The 18,394-nt window shown below is 37.6% G+C and overlaps 1 protein-coding gene across 9 annotated transcripts in view; it reads left to right on the top strand.

The window, feature by feature from the left end:
- The window catches only part of NCOA6 (nuclear receptor coactivator 6), a 93,141-nt gene that overhangs the window by 14,935 nt on the left and 59,812 nt on the right, over positions 1-18,394 (top strand). For 8 of the 9 annotated variants that reach the window (XM_077872835.1, XM_077872832.1, XM_077872831.1 and 5 more), the window contains exons 2-3: positions 13,381-13,483; positions 15,043-15,115. The gene's annotated coding sequence lies outside the window, so the exon portion shown is untranslated. The remainder of the gene's footprint in view (positions 1-13,380; positions 13,484-15,042; positions 15,116-18,394) is intronic. The other variant, XM_077872829.1, reaches the window with a different exon arrangement.

Raw genomic sequence — 18,394 nt, 5'->3', positions numbered from 1 at the left:
ATCTTTAATCATTTTAATGTCCGTGGGGCATTTTAGTTTGGTAAGCTACATTTGACATGTGAATTGGACTGAGGGCAATGGAATTAAATAAGATCCTCTTATTAGAAAACCAGTTTCTTAATAAAACAAGTGAGCTTTGTCTTTTTAAGTTATGTTGAATATATGTAATATGGTAAAATTCTTTATTGGTTTCATGAGAAGCACTGAGAAAAGATTAAAAGTGAATATCTTAGTTGTCTATGATTCTGGAGGGGAATGGAGGCATGAATAAACCCAAGAAGAAAAATAATTATCTGGCCCTCTTTCTTATGTTTTCAGAATTCATAACATTGGAGGTGGGGGGAATGGTACCTTGCAATCTGACTCAGAGAAAGGCAAATGCGTACAGTTTGGGTTTTGTTTTGTTTTCCCTTTTGTCTGTCTCTGTTACCAAGAAGAATTTTAACATTATTCAGTCAGATAAAAACTCTAGCTTAGTGATTTTCCAAACTTCTCTTCACATTGGACTCACCTGTGGAACTTGGCAAATTATCAATGCCTTTGTCTCCCTTCCTTCCCTACTCTTCACTCTATTGTGATTTAATTGGCCTGGGGCTATGACTTGGGTTTTTGAATTTTTAATTTTTTAAAAATGTTTTATTTATTCATAAGAGAGACAAAGAGAAAGAGAGGCAGAGACACAGGCAGAGGGAGAAGCAGGCTCGATGCAGGGAGCCCGATGTGGGACTCGATCCCGGGACTCCAGAATCAGGCCAAAGGCAGGCGCTAAACCGCTGAGCCACCTATGCATCCCAGTTTTGGAATTTTTTAAAGATCCATAGGTGATTCTAAAGTACAGACAAGTTGGGGAACCACAGCTTTAGCTAATTAAAGCAGATCTGGCCACTGTTGTAACTTGTGACCTTTTTTTACCTAAATATTTGTATAAATACATAAAAAGGGGGATAAATATTTTGATTTAAGAATCCAGTACCTTGAGACACCTGGATGGCTCAGTGGTTTGGCGCCTGCCTTCTGCCCGGGGCATGATCCTGGAGTCCCGGGATCGAGTCCCACCTCAGGCTCCCTGATAGAGCCTGCTTCTCCCTCTGCCTGTGTCTCTGCCTCTCTCTCTCTCTCTCTCTCTCTCTGTCTCTCATGAATAAATAAATAAAATCTAAAAAAAAAAAAAAATTTGTGTCGAACTACAAAAGACCTTGAATAGGCAAAGCAGTCTTGAAAAAGAAGAACAAAACCTGAGATATCACAATCCCAGATTTCAAGATACTATGAAACTATAGTAATCAAAACAGTGTGACACTGGCATAAAAATAGACACAAAGCAGAGAGCCCAGAACAGAGAGCCCAGAAATAAGCCCGCAATTAAATGGTCAATTAATCTGACAAAGGGGGCAGCAGGAATATGCAATGGGAAAAAGTTTCTTCAAGCAGTGGTAGGGAAACTTGATAGTGATATGCAAAAGATTGAAACTGGACCACTTTCTTTCACCATACACAAAAATAAGCTCAAAATGGAGTAAAGAACCTAAATGTGAGACCTGAAGCCATAAAAATCCTGGAAGAGAACAGAGGCAGTAATTTCTCTGGTATCAGCTCTGGCAGTGTTTTTCTAGATATGTCTCCTAAGGCAAGGGAAACAAAAGCAAAAATAAACTATTTAGACCACATCAAAATAAAAAGCTATTGCACAGCAAAGGAAACAATCAACAAAACAAAAAGATAGCCGCTGAATGGAAGAAGATATTGCAAACAACTTATCTGATTAAGAGGTTAGTATCCAAAATATATAATGAATTTACACAGCTCAACACAAAAAACCCCAAATAATCCAGTTTAAAAATGGACATAAATAGACATTTCTCCAAAGAAGACATCCAGATGACCAACAGTCACGTGAAAAGATGCTCAACGTTATTCATCATCAGAGAAATGCAGATCAAAAAACCACGATGAGATATCACCTCTCACCGGTCAGAATGGCTAAAATAAAAAAAAAAAAAAAACAAGAAACAACAAGTATCAGAAAGGATCTGGAGAAAAAGGAACCGTCATGCACTGTTGGCAGAAATGCAAATTGGTGCAGCCACCTCAAAATATTAAAAACAATTAGCATATGATCCAGTAATTCCACTACTGGGTATTTACCTAAAAAATGTGAAAACACTAATTCTAAAGGATATGTGCACATCTATGTTTATTGTAGCATTATTTACAATAGCAAGATTATGGAAGCAGCCCAACTGTCCACCAATAGATGAGTGGGTAGGAGCACTGAGTGGCACAGTCAGTTAAAACCTCTGACTCTTGGGACACCTGGGTGGGTGGCTCAGTGGTTGATTGTCTGCCTTTGGCTCAGGGCGTGATCCTGGAGTCCCGGGATTGAGTCCCACATCAGGCTCCCTGCATGGAGCCTGCTTCTCCCTCTGCCTGTTTCTGCCTCTCTCTGTGTGTCTCTCATGAATAAATAAAACCTTAAAAAACAAAAACAAAAGAAAACAAAACAAAAAAAACAAAGAAAACCTCTGACTCTTGTTTTTTTTTTTTTTTTTTTTTTGACTCTTGGTTTTGGCCCAGGTCATGATCTCAGGGTCATGAAATGGAGCCCTGCCTCGGCCTCCATGCTCAGCATGGAGTCTGCTTAAGGTTTTCTCTCCCTCTCCCTGTGCCCTTCCTCCTACCTCTTCTCTCTCTCAAATAAATAAATCTTTTTTTTTTAAATAGATGAATAAAGAAGATGTGATATATATACACAACAGGATATTACTCAGCCATAAAAAAAAAAAGAATGAAATCTTGCCTTTTGCAACAACATGGATGGACCTAGAGGGTATAGTGCTAAGTGAAATAAGTCAATCAGAGAAAAACAATACCATATGATTTCACTCATATGTGGAATTTAAGAGACAAAACAAATGAGCAAAGGAAAAAAGACAAAAAACTGGACTCGTAAATATAGAAAACAAACTGCTGGTTACGGGGGAGGGGGATGAAATAGATGAAGAGGATTACGCTTATTTTGATGAGCACTGAGTAATGTATAGAATTATTGAATCACTGTATTGTACACCTGAAACTAATATAACGTTGTATGTTAACTACATAATATAAAAAATATATATCAAGAACTCTTATAACTCAATAGTCAAATATTCCAATTTCAGAAATTAGCAAAGGATTTGAATAGATATTTCTGCAAATTATGCCAGTGTCAAATAAAAACGAAAATATGCTCAACACCATTTGGCACCAGGGAAATGCAAATCAAAATCACAGTGAGATACCACTCATACCCACTAGGATGGCTATAATCAGAAAGGTAATAACAAGTCTTGGTGAGGATGCAGAGAAATTTGAACCCTTGTACACTGCTGGTGGGAGTATAAAATGGTGTAACTGCTTTGTAAACAGTTTGGCAATTCCTCAAAAAGTTAAACATAGAATGTATGACCTAGCACTTTTACTCCTAGCTGTAAATATATAGCCATATACATATATATATTCGAGAGAAATGAAAACATATCCATGTAAAAGCTCATATTACGAATATTCATAGCAACATTATTCATAATAATGAAAAGTGGAAGCAACTGAAAAGTGAATGGATAAATAAATAGGGTATTTTTTGGTAAGGGATATTGTTTGGTGATTTTAAAAATGTTACTTGCAGGATCCCTGGGTGGCTCAGCGGTTTACGTGCCTGCCTTCGGCCTAGGGAGTGATCCTGGAGTCCCAGGATCCAGTCCCACATCGGGCTCCCTGCATGGAGCCTGCTTCTCCCTCTGCCTGTGTCTTTACCTCTCTCTCTGTCTCTGTCTCTGTCTCTCATGAATAAATGAATAAAATCTTTAAAAAAAATGTTACTTGCTCCAACACCTTCAAAATATGCGAAGTGAAAGAAGCTGGTCACAAAGATGAGTTATTATATGGTTTCTGTTATATGAGGTATCTGGAATACACAAATGCTCTTTGATCTAGTCTAAAACTCTTTACTATTTATTTATTTATTTATTTATTTATTTATAAATTATTTATTTATTCATGAGAGACAAAGAGAGAGAGAGAGAGAGAGAGAGGCAGAGACACAGGCAGAAGGAGAAGCAGACTCCATTCAGGGAGCCTGACATGGGACTTGATCCCGGGTCTCCAGGATCAGGCCCTGTGCTGAAGGCAGCACTAAACTGCTGAGCCACCTGGGCTGCCCCTCTTTACCCTTTAATAGGAGAACTTAACCCATTAAATTAACAACAGAATTGTTGAACATATTAGCAGAATTGTTCATAGTACTCAGATGAAGATAATGGTGACTAGTAATAGTTCATTTTTATTTCATATCTTATAGATCTTCCTTTTCAATGATTTTTTTAAAAAATAGCTTTTATTCAGTGCTCTTTATTCAATAAGTAAGCAGCATTGAATAAACAGAAAAATAATATAGAAAGGAAAAAAAATCCCAATACCAAGTAATAGATACAGTTAAATGTCAAGGATAAGGAGCATAGTATTCCATTCCTTACTTAGAGGATTTAGGGTAGTGTTAGGGTTATGAGTTAGAAATAGGGTTAGGGTTAGCAATCATTCAAAATGGCTGTAAAGGAGTAGAGACGACGATAAGTGGCCAATTTCTGTTGACTGTGTAATTGTAGTACGGCTGGCTAGTCTTGCACCTTTGTAGACACTTCTGGATGTTGGGTATTAAAGGCCCAGAATTCACACTCTTCATTTGTGCTTAGAATTTGTCTTCCCATGGAGGCTGTAAAGCTGAATAGGAAAAACCCATTTAACCCATGGTTATTAGAAAGGAACTGAAGGCTATTAAGTACCTGAACGTTTGAAAGATGTTTGAAAAAGAATGGAGGACAGTAAGAGGTAGAATTTTGTCTGAACAATTAGAAGTTTATGATTAAAAAAAATAGCATTGATGCTAATCATATTTATAACAATTTTTTTAGACTTAATGTTTAGCTGATTTCATCCCGTCTCAAGGTCTTTGTTTTTGGTTAATTATTATTAGATAATATTTTTATGAAAAGTATCTGATTAAAGTATCTTTATGTTAGTTTCAGACTGAATGACTGCTTGGTCAGGGAGAGGACAGAATTATTAGATCACATTATTTTCCACTCCTAATTCTTTACTATTTTGCCATTGACTTCTGATCTTACGAAGCAGAAATCCAAGGTCAGCCTGATTTCTGGTCATCTGTGTATGACTTCTTTATTGCTTTGTGGGTTGATTGTGGGACATTTTCTTTATCCTTAAAATCTAAAAGTTTGACTAGAAAAAAATCTAGCTGTCATTATCTTTTCAGTAATTTTGCCTGGTATTTTATGAGCTCTTTTGAGCTAGAGATGCAGAACATTTTTTGACTCAGGAAAGTATTCATTTCCCTTTTAAAAAACCTTTGATTATTGGGGCCCCTGGCTGGCTCAGTGGTCTGGATCTCAGGATTGTGAGTTCAGGCCCCATGTTGGGCATGGAGCCTACTTAAAAACAAACAAACAAACAAACAAACAAACAAAGCTTTGATTATTGTTTCTGTTCATTTGTTCTCTATCGATCTTCTTTCATAATTTCCATTACTTTGTCCTTTCCATCTCTATTATGGAAGTTTCTCAAATTGTCATCCCCATACATCTAATTAAATATTCTGTTCTTATAACTTTTAGTAAAGATCTGAAATCTGAGGTGACATATTTACTTTTTTACATTATTTTTCTTTTGCTTTTTCCCTCTATTATTTCCACTTTTGTATCTCAACTACTTCTTTTCATTCCTGTCTAGGGACTTTGATCTCTCATTTTAATGTTTTATCAAATCTATTGAGAATAATGTAGTTGATATCTAAAATTTAACCTGTTCCTCCTTACATATTCACTTTCTGAATTACAGGTGCAGAGTTTCTCTTATGTGTTGGAATGTTCCTTTCCCTCAGTTATTCTTCCTTGAAAAAGGATAGGGGTGTATAGGTCTGGTACTTACCAAATAAACAAGATAGATAGGTACCTCACTGGCTGCTTGCTGGCTCTATAAGTTGCCTTTCCTTTCAGGTGTTAAGCTAAAGAACTAATCAGTGATAGTTTTGGAATACTTTTTGTGTCTAGCAGTCATTTATGTTCCTCCTATTTGACTGAGGGGACAGGAGCAATGGGGGTGGGGGATATCCCTTTCTGTAGCCTGGGTAATTTGACTTCAGAAAGGAGAATTTGTTTTTGATAATTTGAAGCCTAAGCTACAAATACCTGTGGTTCCTGAATGTAATGCTCCTAAGGCTTTTGGTTGGTCAAGTCTTCCTGTGTCTGTCTTCAAATTCCAAGATGTGTGTGTACTACTTTGTATGTTATAGAACCTGAAATAGAGAGGGGAAGCCATGGGCATGTAATAGTGCTAACTATTCTAAATGGGTCTGTCATGCGAGTGTAGGTATCATCTCTGCCATTGCTTACTCTGGAGAGCTGTTTTATTTTTTAAAAATTTTTGAGAGATTTATTTATTTGAGTGGGGGTGGGGTGGGGATCATGCATGTGCGCAGGGAGTAGGGAGGGGCAGAGGGAGAGGGATGGAGAGAATCACAGCAGACTGGGCTGAGTGTGGAGCAGATACAGGGTTGTTCAATTTCACGACCTTGAGATCAGTACCTGAGCTGAAACCAAGAGTGGAATGCCCAACTGACTGAGCCACCCAGGTGCTCCTGGAGAAAGCTGTTTTACAGCAGGTAGCTGGAGGGATGGAGCCACACATATGGGAGTCAGTTAAAAATCTGTTACCTTCCTGCCTGGCTCTTCTGTTGGATTTCAAGTCCCATTCCTGCCTTGGGCATTAAAGTAATTTTTGGGTCCAACGATTCTTTGAGCTGCGCAGTCCTAATTTCCAGTGTTGTTAATAACTTTGACTCTTATTGCTTCCTTAAGTATAACAATGAAAATACCATTGAAAAATTAGGGTGGAGGCAATGATAGAGATGAGCCAGGTATTCTTAGGTAGCCTCCATTTTAACTTCCAGCTTAGATTAACTTTTTGAAAGGAGGGAGATGAGAATAGTGTGGACAACAGCCACTAGTGGAAGAAGAAAGAGTTAGAGACCTTGCACCAAATGATTTCCAGTTCCTCAGGGAAGTATGATTAACACTGAAGTCAAATAGCCAAGGATTAAAATAGTTATAGTGTCCTTAGATCTGGAAAATGTTAGCTCATCATTTTCTAAATGATAACATAGAAGCTAAGAAGGGTTTAAGGGACTCCAAGGTCATAGAAAGGACATAGAAAAGGGACTCCAAGGACATAAAAAAAAACAAGATGGAATACAGGGTGGTATAGTTCACTTTTAGATTCTATATAGTTATGTTTTGTTTGATTTTCTCACAAATAATATGGTTTGTATTACATAACAAATTTAAAGAAACAATCAAATTTTCTAATAAGCAACAGAAGAAAAAGCTCTCATTTCTCCGTCACTTTTTCGAGCAAATTCTTTTTTTTTTTTAAGTCTTTTCTTTTTTAAAAGATTTTATTTATTCATGAGAAACACAGAGAGAGAGAGAGGCAGAGACACAGGCAGAGGGAGAAGCAGGCTCCATGCAGGGAGCCTGACGTGGGACTCCAGGATCAGGCTCTGGGTTGAAGGCAGCGCTAAACCGCTGAGCCACCCGGGCTGCCCTCTTTGAGCAAATTCTTAAGCCACATTCCCCACCTGACTCAGTTTCCTCATATACAGTAAATTAAATAATGTATCAAAAGTGTGGTTTTTAAACTTTGGTTACATATTAAAAGTCAGCTGGCCACTGTTTCAATGCCCAAAACTTAGGCCACAGTACATAGTATATGACTCAGGCATTATTTTTAAAATTTTCCCAAATATGTTTTAAAATTTCCCAATTGGGGGATCCCTGGGTGGCTCAGTGGTTTAGTGCCTGCCTTCGGCCCAGGGTGTGATCCTGGAGTCCTGGGATCGAGTCCCACATCTGGCTCCCTACCTGGAGCCTGCTTCTCCCTCTGCCTGTGTCTCTGCTTCTCTCTCTCTCTCTCTCTCTCTCTCTGTCTCTCATGAATAAATAAATAAAATCTTTAAAAAAAATTTCCCAAATGTATAGCCAAAATTGAGAGTTACTGCAGTTCTTTCAAGGCATATACTCATTTGATCTCAGATATTCTGACTTTAGTCATTTTGGAGTATTTGGGGCAAGTATTGACCTGAAATAAACTATATCACTTGGTTTTGGTATTTCTGCTAATTGTTCATTGTCTGGGAATCACCCTGGTAAAAAGAGAATTTAGTATATGGTGGAAGAGGCGCTGAACTTGAGGTTAAAAGACCAGACCACATGGGACTGGATCCCGGGACCCTTAGATCATGACCTAAGACCTGAGCTGAAGGCAGACGCTTAATCAACTAAGCCACCCAGGCACCCAGGATTTATTCATACCCTCCCAGGATTTATTTATACCCTCCTCCCCAGCTTTTTAATATGAAAAATTTCAAACATATAGAAAAAATACAGTGATAATAATTTGCTGTATCTGCATCATGTCTGTCTAGCTACCTGTTTTTGCTGAATACTTTGAAAATAAGTTGCAGACATTATGACACTTTATCCCTAAATACTTTCCCATGAATCTCCTAAGAATTAGGGCATTTTCTACACAATCACAAATAATATTACCACACTCAAGAACTTCTGTTTTAAGATTTTATTTATTTATTTGAGAGAGAGAGTGAGCATGAGGGTGGGATGGGCAGAGGGAGGGAGGGAGGGAGAGAGAGAGAGAGAAGCTCCCTGCTGAGCTCAGAGCCTGACGTGGGGCTCAGTCTCAGGACCTTGAGATCATGACCTGAATGGAAGTCAGATGCTTAACCACCTGAGCCACTGAGCCACACAGACACTGCTGTTTGTTTTTGAAATTTATTTATTTATTAGAGAGTGCACACAAGCACATGTGCATGTGAGGGCAGGGGCAGAGGGAAAGAATCTCAAGCTGACTCCTAGCCAAGCAGGGAGCCCAACAAGGGGAGTCTGACAGGGGTCTTAGTCTTAAGACCCTGAGATCATGATCTGAGCCAAAACCAAGAGTTGGAGGCTCAACTGACTAAGCCACCTAGGCACTCACACCCAAGAACATTTTTCAGAATGCCCTAAAATCTTCTGTAACTTCACATTCAGTTTTCCCCACTGTCTAAAAATTTTCTGGCTGTTTTCTTCAAGGTGTGTGTAGGTAACATTCATGCATTGGATTTGGTGGTTATATTTCTGAAGTCTTTTAATTGAGAATTGGGTTTTGAAGAGACCAGATCACTTTTGTTGTAGCAAATCCCACATTCTACATCTGATTATTTCTTCATGCATGTAATCGAATACTTCGTCATGTAATTGTACTCATTGCTCTATCTCCTGAATTTCCTATAAAGGAGAAATTAAGTTTAAAGATATGTTTAGATCTAGGTTAGGCATTTTGAGTGATAATACATTGTAGATGATGACTGGTACTTAAGGTTACATCACATCAGGAGGCATAAATAAAAGGTCTTACTCTCCAGGGTGCTTGGGTGACGCAGTCAGTTAAGCATCTGCCTTTGGCTTAGGTCATGATCCTGGGGTCTTGGGCTCCCTGCTCAATGGAGAGCCTGCTTCTTCCTCTCTGTCTCCCTCTGCCTGCTGTTCCCCCTGGTTATGCTCTCTCTCTCTTTTTTTTTTTTTTTTAATTTTTATTTATTTATGATAGTCACGGAGAGAGAGAGAGAGAGAGAGGCAGAGACACAGGCAGAGGGAGAAGCAGGCTCCATGCACCGGGAGCCTGATATGGGTCTCGATCCCGGGTCTCCAGGATCGCACCCCGGGCCAAAGGCAGGCGCCAAACCGCTGCGCCACCCAGGGATCCCTGCTCTCTCTCTTTCAAATAAATAAATAAAATCTTAAAAAATATATATTACTCTAATTGTTACTGAGTTTGATCACCAGGTTAAGCTGGTGACTGTCATATCTTTCCATTGTAAAGATACTTGTTTTCTCTTTGCAATTAGGAAGTAATCTGTGAAATAATCCTTTAGTACCCTGGGAATCTTGTTTTCCGCAATTTTCACCACATGATTTTTAGCACCCCTTGATCATCCTTGCCTCAATCACTTATTTCATTGGAGGTTGCACAATGGTGATTTTAAAATTCATTCCTTCTGCACTTATTAACTAGCATTCTAATGTATACATTACATTCTAATGTAAACTAGCATTCTAATTTCCTTCTTTACCAAAGATGAACCCTTAAAAGAAGTAAATTGTTTGCTTCATTCTTTTTCTTTATCAGTCTTCAGAGTAAGGAGTTGATGTCATAGTTACCCCTAATGGTGAATTCCTGAGCAATATTTTTACTCTCTGAGCTATTATTATGTATTTATGGATTCTTATTTATTCATGATATTATAATGAATTTTAGTCATTGTCCGTTTCAATACTAAAATTGTCTCAAATTTGCTAGTAGAGGGATCCCTGGGTGGTGCAGTGGTTTAGTGCCTGCCTTTGGCCCAGGGCGCAATCCTGGAGACCCAGGATCAAATCCCACGTCGGGCTCCCGGTGCATGGAGCCTGCTTCTCCCTCTGCCTGTGTCTCTGCCTCTCTCTCTCTCTCTCTCTGTGTGACTATCATAAATAAATAAAAAAACAAAAACAAAAACAAATTTGCTAGTAGAAACCCCTTAAAACTGGCACCTAGGTCCTTGTGACATCTCCCTATTGGTCTGAGTGCTTCCTTGCCTTCTGGTACATGATTTTTTAAATTTTACCTTGAAGATAATAATTTTTATTTTTTTGTATTTCCTTCTAGAGTATTTTAATACTAACATATATAAAACACTTTTTCCTCTTTTTCTACAAAAAGTAGCATACTGTAGTCAATGTTTTACTCTTTGTTTTTTCTCTCAACAATGTATCTTGGGGAGTATCTCATATCAGTGCATAGAGAGCATCCTTATTCTTGCTGCATTTCCTTTTTATTAGATGTTCTATAATTTAATCAGTCTTTGTTGATGGACACTTGGATCATTTCCTATCTTGCTGTTGCAAACAATGCTTTAGGGAATAACCTTGTATATATGTCATCTAGTGTGGGAACAGGTGTATCTGTAGGATTGGATCACTAAACTGAAGTGAGATTGTTGTGTTAATGTAATTTTGATATAAAATACCTAATTGCTGATGTTAGACTATTACTCGCAATGAATGAGAATGTCTGGTTTCCCATAAACTTGCCAAGTGAGTGCATTATTAAATTTTTGAATTTTTTGCTAATCTGATGAATGAAAAAAATTTTTTCTTCTTATATGTAAGGATGAATATTTTTTCATATGTTTAAAGTTCATTTGTATTTCCTTTTCAGTGATTTTATGATCATACTCTCCATTTTTGGACATAATACTTTGTCCAAATTGCTTTTCTCTTTATTTTATATATCTATATTTGTGCACATACATATATACAGAAACCTATGTTTTTTTCTTTTTTTTTTTTTTGCCTATGTTTTTTCTATAGTATGTTTATGTATTGGAGATTTGCTCTTTCATCAGTGATATGATTGCCAGTATTTTTTCTTACTTTGTCATTTTGTTGTTAGGGGTTTGTTTTGCTTTACTTATGGTGTTTTTTGCTTTGCAGAATTCTTTGATTTTTTTATGTATTCAAATCCACCAGTTTTATTTTAATGGCGTTGGATTTAGAGTCATGGTTAGAAAATCCCTATCCACTCCAAAGTTATAAATATTTATTCTGTACTTCTAATACTTTTTTTAAAAATTTTTATTTATTTATGATAGTCACAGAGAGAGAGAGAGAGAGAGAGAGAGGCAGAGACACAGGCAGAGGGAGAAGCAGGTTCCATGCACCGGGAGCCTGACGTGGGACTCGATCCTGGGTCTCCAGGATCGCGCCCTGGGCCAAAGGCAGGCGCCAAACCGCTGCGCCACCCAGGGATCCCTGTACTTCTAATACTTGAAGGGTTTCATTTGTTACATTGAAGTTTTGGGTCCATTTGGAGTTCTCTTGATATGAGTTATAGCTCTAATTTCTTTTTTTCCCTACATGGCTACTTACACCCATTTAGTGAAAAATTAATTTTTCCCACCTTCATGAGATTCTAAAATTCCATATCCATTTTGATCAGTTTGGGGGATGTTAGTCTTCCATTGGTCTTCCATTTGTTTATATGCCAGTACTACATACACAGTTTTAATTACTGAGGCATTATGTTTTGATATCTGGTAAGGCTTATCTCTTTCACTGCTCATTTTTTTTCAGGGTTGTTTTTTTTTTTCTTGTTTCCATATGAACTTTAAAGTCAGCTTGTCCATTTAAAAAAATAAGTTAGCATTTTTTATTGGGATTATTAAATTCTAAATTATGGAGAATTGATGTTTAGGAGTTTTTTTATCTGTTAATTTGGTGTCATTCCATTTGTTCAAAAAATTTTTTTTTATTTGGAGCCTTCGTTAGTATTTTAAAATTTTCATCTTGTAGCTGTGCATTTTCTTTTTAGTTCACTCCTAAATATTTTATCTTTTTTTGCTGTTGTAAATTAGATTTTTTCCCCCAGCTACTGTTGATCGATTGCAAATGTAATAAAAACTATTGTTTTCTGTGTATTTTGTACCATTCTACATTACTGAATTTTTTTAAGGTTTTATTTATTTATTCATGAAAGAAAGAGACAGAGACACAGGCAGAGGGAGAAGTAGGCTTCCTGTGGGAGCTCGATGTGGGACTCCATCCCAGGACCCCGAGGATCATGACCTGATCCAAAGGCAGATGCTCAACTTCTGAGCCACCCAGGCACCCTTACTGAATTTTTTTATTTTTTTCTGTTTCCTTGTTGATTTTCTAAGATGTTCAAGAATACAAATACAAATATCATCTGCTAATAGTGATAATTTTATACTCTTTTTCCCAATTTTTTACTATTAGTCTTGTTTCATTTCATTGACTTTGTATCTCCTGCACAGTGTTTAATAATACCTAATGGATATCTGTCTTCTTCCCAGCTTTTCCCCATTAAGCAAGCTGCTGACAACTTAGGGTCAAAAAGATTTATTTTGTCATATAAAGGAAGTGTTTGTAATATTCCAATTCGTTTCTTTTTAAAGATTTATTTAAGGGAATCTCATATATGTCCCTGAGTTTTGAATCCATAGTCTTTGAAATGCTTGTTGAATAGTGGTTTAATTTCAGAAAAAAGATATATGTTGTAGACTTAATGAAAATTCTGTTTTAACATCATCTGAAGATGTCTAAGTTGACTTGGCAACTTGTGATACTTGCATTGACTTCTGTTACAAAGATGTCACCTCTGTAATTTCTAATTTCTGTATAATACTGAAACTTTATTTTCTCTCTCTCTCTTTTTTAGAATTTTTATTTGGCTGCTGCCTTGAAATACTGGCCCTAAAAATGCCAGCTTGTTTGGACTTAGAAGATGACCGGGATAAATGATAAAAATTAAAGACATTTTGGTAAGTGAAATATTATGTAAAAGAGTAGTTAAGGCTCAGCTTAATTCCTTGCAACAGAATTACTCTACCAAAGTCACATAGCAAATAAAAAAACTGTTTCCTTCATCATCTAGCATATTGTCAAAGGAGAAGGTGGTCTTTGGGATGCCTGGGTGGCTCAGCGGTTAAGCGTCTGCCTTCGGCTCAGGGCATGATCCTGGAGTCCCAAGATCGAGTCCCACATCAGGCTCCCTGCATGGAGCCTGCTTCTCCCTCTGCCTGTGTCTCTGCCTCTCTCTGTGTGTCTCTCATGAATAAATAAATAAAATCTTAAAAAAAAATTAGAATATGGTCCTTCAACCAGTTGTGGGAGGCATCAGCATGTTTAATGAAACCCAAAATTCACTAAGTTGAGTGCTTTCTGTTCCTCTGGGGTTGAAACCTTGATTTCTTTTTCTTTATCTTAGAGAGTCCACAGGCCTCTCAGGAAGCACATCATAGCTTTTTTTTTTAAGATTTATTTATTTATGAGAGACAGCACAAGTGGGAAAGGCAGAGAGAGAGAATCTCAAGCAGACTCCACACTGAGTGAGGAGCCCAAAGTAGAGCTCAGTCTCATGACCCTGAGATCATGACCTGAAGTGAAATCAAGAGTCGGACACTCAACTGACTGAGCCACCCAGGTGCCCTGGCACATCATAACGTTTAAATGCATTTTAAATATCTGGTCTCTGCCAGCACTATACCAAACCCTGCATAATTCACCCAGACCTAATGTTGGACTAGTCAATCATATAAGTCATAGAAATTGAAAACTGAAAAGAAAGAAGGAAGGAAGGAAGGAAGGAAGGAAGGAAGGAAGGAAGGAAGGAAGGAAGGAAGGAAGGAAGGAAGGAAAGGAAAGAAAAGAAAAGAAAAAAGAAAAAAGAAAAGAAAAGAAAAGAAGAGATTGAAAACTGATGGCTGAGCCTTATGCAACTACAGCATGTTTCATTTAGCCTGCAGTATTTTCCAAAAATGTAAAACTATTTTTAAATTCTGGAGATATTCACTGAATATATGGATTTTAGTCTTTTCTTAAAATTTAGAACATCTACTAGTGCTGGGCCTGTACAACCCCTCCCATCTTTCCAAAAAGAAAGTAATAGGCTAGAGCAGAGTAGTGGCTGCTTAGCATGGATGGGTTTGTGAGTTTCCTGTTGCCCAGATCATTTATACAGTATGTGCAAATGCATTTAATATCCAGTGTACTTCTCTTATTTTATTTGCCTGACCCCTGTGAGTATGGGAATTTATGATTTCTGATGTACAACATAGGGCCTTGTCTTTTGTTTAAATGGCAGCCAAGTTGATAATCTGAATAACCTGTGACAGTCTTTTACTCATTATTCAGCTACCTACACCAGTCCTTTATCTTCAGATCTAAATGTAAATCTGGTGCATATTAGCAGTTATATGTATAATATATCTGATATATAAATTCATGTACTTAAAAGTAATAAGTTATAAGTAATATAAATTTATATATTTACAAATATACATGTTTACGTATATTTATTTTTAATCCTATGATTTGGAAGGTGTTCATAAGTAAGCTTCTAAGCCATCCTGATGTCTGGTGGAGTTTTACCTCGGAGCAGTAGTTTGTTGCTGGTATGCTTGCTTTTTTCTTTTCTTTTAAAAACATTTTTATTATGAACAATTTCAAACATTTTAAAAAATTATACTATAAACAATAGTATAATGAACACCTATATACCCATCACCTGCATAAAGGTTAACCTTTATTAACATTTTGCCATATTTGCTTAATCTATTTTTCCTTAATTATTTTTGTAATTTTTTTTTTTAAGATTTTATTTATGTATTTGAGATAGAGAGAGAGAGCAGGAGGAGGAGCAGAGGGAGAGGGACAAGCAGATTCCCTGCTGAGCTCAGAGCCTGACTTGGGGCTCAACTCAGGGCTTGACCCAAGGACCCTGAGATCATGACCTGAGCTAAAATCAGACACTTAACTGACAGAGCCACTCAAGTGCCACCCTTCCTCAATTAAAGTAAAACATAAGCATTATAAGCATTATTAAAACATAAGCATAAAGCAAACATAAGCATTATTTGACTCCTGAGTGCTTCAGTATGCATCTCTTGAACAGTAAGAACATTGTATTGTATAACCATAACACCATTATGATCACGCCCTAACAAAATTAGCAGTGATTCCCAGGATGCCTGGGTAGCTTTGTTGGTTAAATGTCTGAGTCTAGATTTCAGCTCAAGTCATGATCTCAGGGTTATGATATCCAGCCCCTACGTCAGGCTCTGTGCTCAGCAGGGCATCTGCTTGAGATTCTCTCTCCTTCTCCCTTTGCCCTTCCCCCTACTCTCTCTCTCTCTAAGTCAATCAATCTTTTTAAAAAATTAGCAGTGATTCCCAGGACGCCTGGGTGGCTCATTGGTTAAGCGTCTGCCTTCAGTTCAGGACCCTGGGATCAAGTTCTGAATCAGGCTCCCCACAGGGAGCCTACTTCTTCATCTGCATCAGGCTCCCACAGGGAGCCTACTTCTCTGCCTCTCTCTCTTTGTGTCTCTCTTGAATAAATAAATAAAATCTTTAAAAAATAAAAATTAGCCTTCATGGCATGATTGATGTCACCTTTTTGGAAGACTATCAAAATCCAAGGTTTTTAGTTGGCCTCCTTCTTTCCAGTTAAAGATTCTTTTGGAAAACATATCTTAAATTTGAAATCCTTCTTGCAGTCATCCCAACTATGGAATAGCTACTAAATAGCTCCAGTATTTTAGGCAGTCTCAGCAGTTATCAGCAGTCATTTTCCTAATGAACAGCAGCTTTTAAGCCCTAAAGCTTTCTTAGTCTTGTTTATTTACCTCTAAAGTTCTTTAAATCTGTGAAGTACAGATGTTAGTTGACTAAAGGCAACAGTATTTATGAGGGATTTCTTGAACGCTATTGTTTTTTAACCACTCAAATCACACTATTCTTTTGTAATAATCACAGTACTAGAAAATGATATACTTGCCAAACTGTAAAGTACTCTGTTCGAAGGATTGGGTTTTGTTTTCCATACTTAAAACAGAGGAATTTTTTCCCCCTAAGATTTTAGCTTAAATTTGTTTTGGGAAAGTCTTTATTCTTAAGAAGTTTAAGTAACTTTTAAAATAGAAAAAGAAAAAAAGTTAAACAGTTTTTAAAAGTTGATACATTTTTTCCATTTGTGCTGGTAATATAACCATGTTACAGCATATTTAGCTTTGCATATCCGCAGTGACTTCTAGTGTATTTGGAAAATAAGAAAAGAAAATTTACCAGTGATCTTACCAACCTAGAACAATCACTGCATTTTTGTGAATTTCTTTTCGGCTCTTTTTCCTTATCCATCTTTTAAAAAACACAAAGTTGTAATTATAGTTTATGTAAGGAATGTTTTTAAGTTAGAAGAGTTGTATGAGGTTCTTATGTTTCTTTCTTTTTTTTTTTTTTTTAAGACTTATTTATTTATTCATTCAGAGAGAGCGAGAGAGAGGCAGAGGGAGAAGCAGGCCCCATGCTGGAAGCCCGGATGTGGGACTCGATCCCCAGTCTCCAGGATCACACCCCAGGCTGCAGGATGCAGGAGGCGCTAAACTGCTGCGCCACTGGGGCTGCCCGGTTCTTATGTTTCCATGTCATTCTTCATATTCACTCACTTTTGGGTTAAGAATGTGATCTTCAGGCCCAAAGCTAATGAAGAAAATGGCCACATAATGTGATCTCTAGTACATGTACTCTTTGGTAGAGAACGTAACTGAAAATAGCCGATAATGTGATTTTTCTAGATCTAAAAATTTGTTTATTCATGAGAGACACAGAGAGGGAGAGAGAGAGAGAGAGAGGCAGAGACACAGGCAGAGGGAGAAGCAGGCTCCATGCAGGGAGCCTGACATGGGACTCGATCCTGGGTCTCCAGGATCAGGCCCTGGACTGAAGGCGGCACCAAACTGCTGAGCCTCCGGGGCTGCCCAGATCTAAAAGTTTAAAAGTAATTTAGTTCTGTCCAGGACAAAGTTCTTTCCCTCCAGAAACATGTGTTAACCACTTCTTTTCCTTTCCTAAAAGTATTTAAAAACATTTTTTTGTTTGTTTTTTTCCTGAATTATTATTTTTAGCCATATAACTACTAATAACCCTTTAAACATTGTTTTATTTTTTTTTAAAGATTTTATCTATTTATTCACGATAGAGAGAAATAGAGAGGCATAGACACAGGCAGAGGGAGAAGCAGGCTCCATGCCTGGAGCCTGATGTGGGACTCGATCCCAGGACCCCAGGATCACGCCGTGGGCCAAAGGCAGGCGCCAAACCGCTGAGCCACCCAAGGATCCCCTAAACGTTGTTTTAAAGGGTTCTCAAGACTTTAGGATTTTAAGTAGTCCTCTGGATTTTTTTTTTTTTTAATTGGGTCAAGTTGTGCTTTTCAGGTTAGAGAAAGAGAAAGGCTCTAAAAACATTGGCACCTCTGAAACTTTTATCGGGATAGGAATAACAAGAGTCTCAGGGAGCCCCTTGCTCAGTGGGCCAAAGACTTACATAAATTATTCTCCAAATATAACTTGTTTTATTTTCTTGTGATCTCTGTTCCCTCTCCCCATATTATAGGCTTACCAAAAAGTAGCCTATGACATAATAGACATAGAAATTATAATAAAAGGAACTTTACTTAAAACTGGCAAAGTTTTATTTCAAGTATTTTTTTAAAAATTATTTATTTGAGAGAAAGAGAGAGAGAGAGAGAGTGAGAGGGAGGGGAAGAGAGAGAGGGAGAAAAGCTGACTCCACCCTGACTAGAGTCTAACGTGGGACTTGATCCCATGACCCTGAGATCATGACCTGAGTTGAAATCAGGAGTCCGACGCTCAACCAACTGAGCCACCCAG

Source organism: Canis aureus, chromosome 26 (assembly GCF_053574225.1).
Source record: "Canis aureus isolate CA01 chromosome 26, VMU_Caureus_v.1.0, whole genome shotgun sequence".
Lineage (NCBI taxonomy): Eukaryota > Metazoa > Chordata > Mammalia > Carnivora > Canidae > Canis > Canis aureus.
The sequence above is the reverse complement of the archived record's forward strand: the minus strand, read 5'-3'. Positions and strand labels throughout refer to the sequence as shown.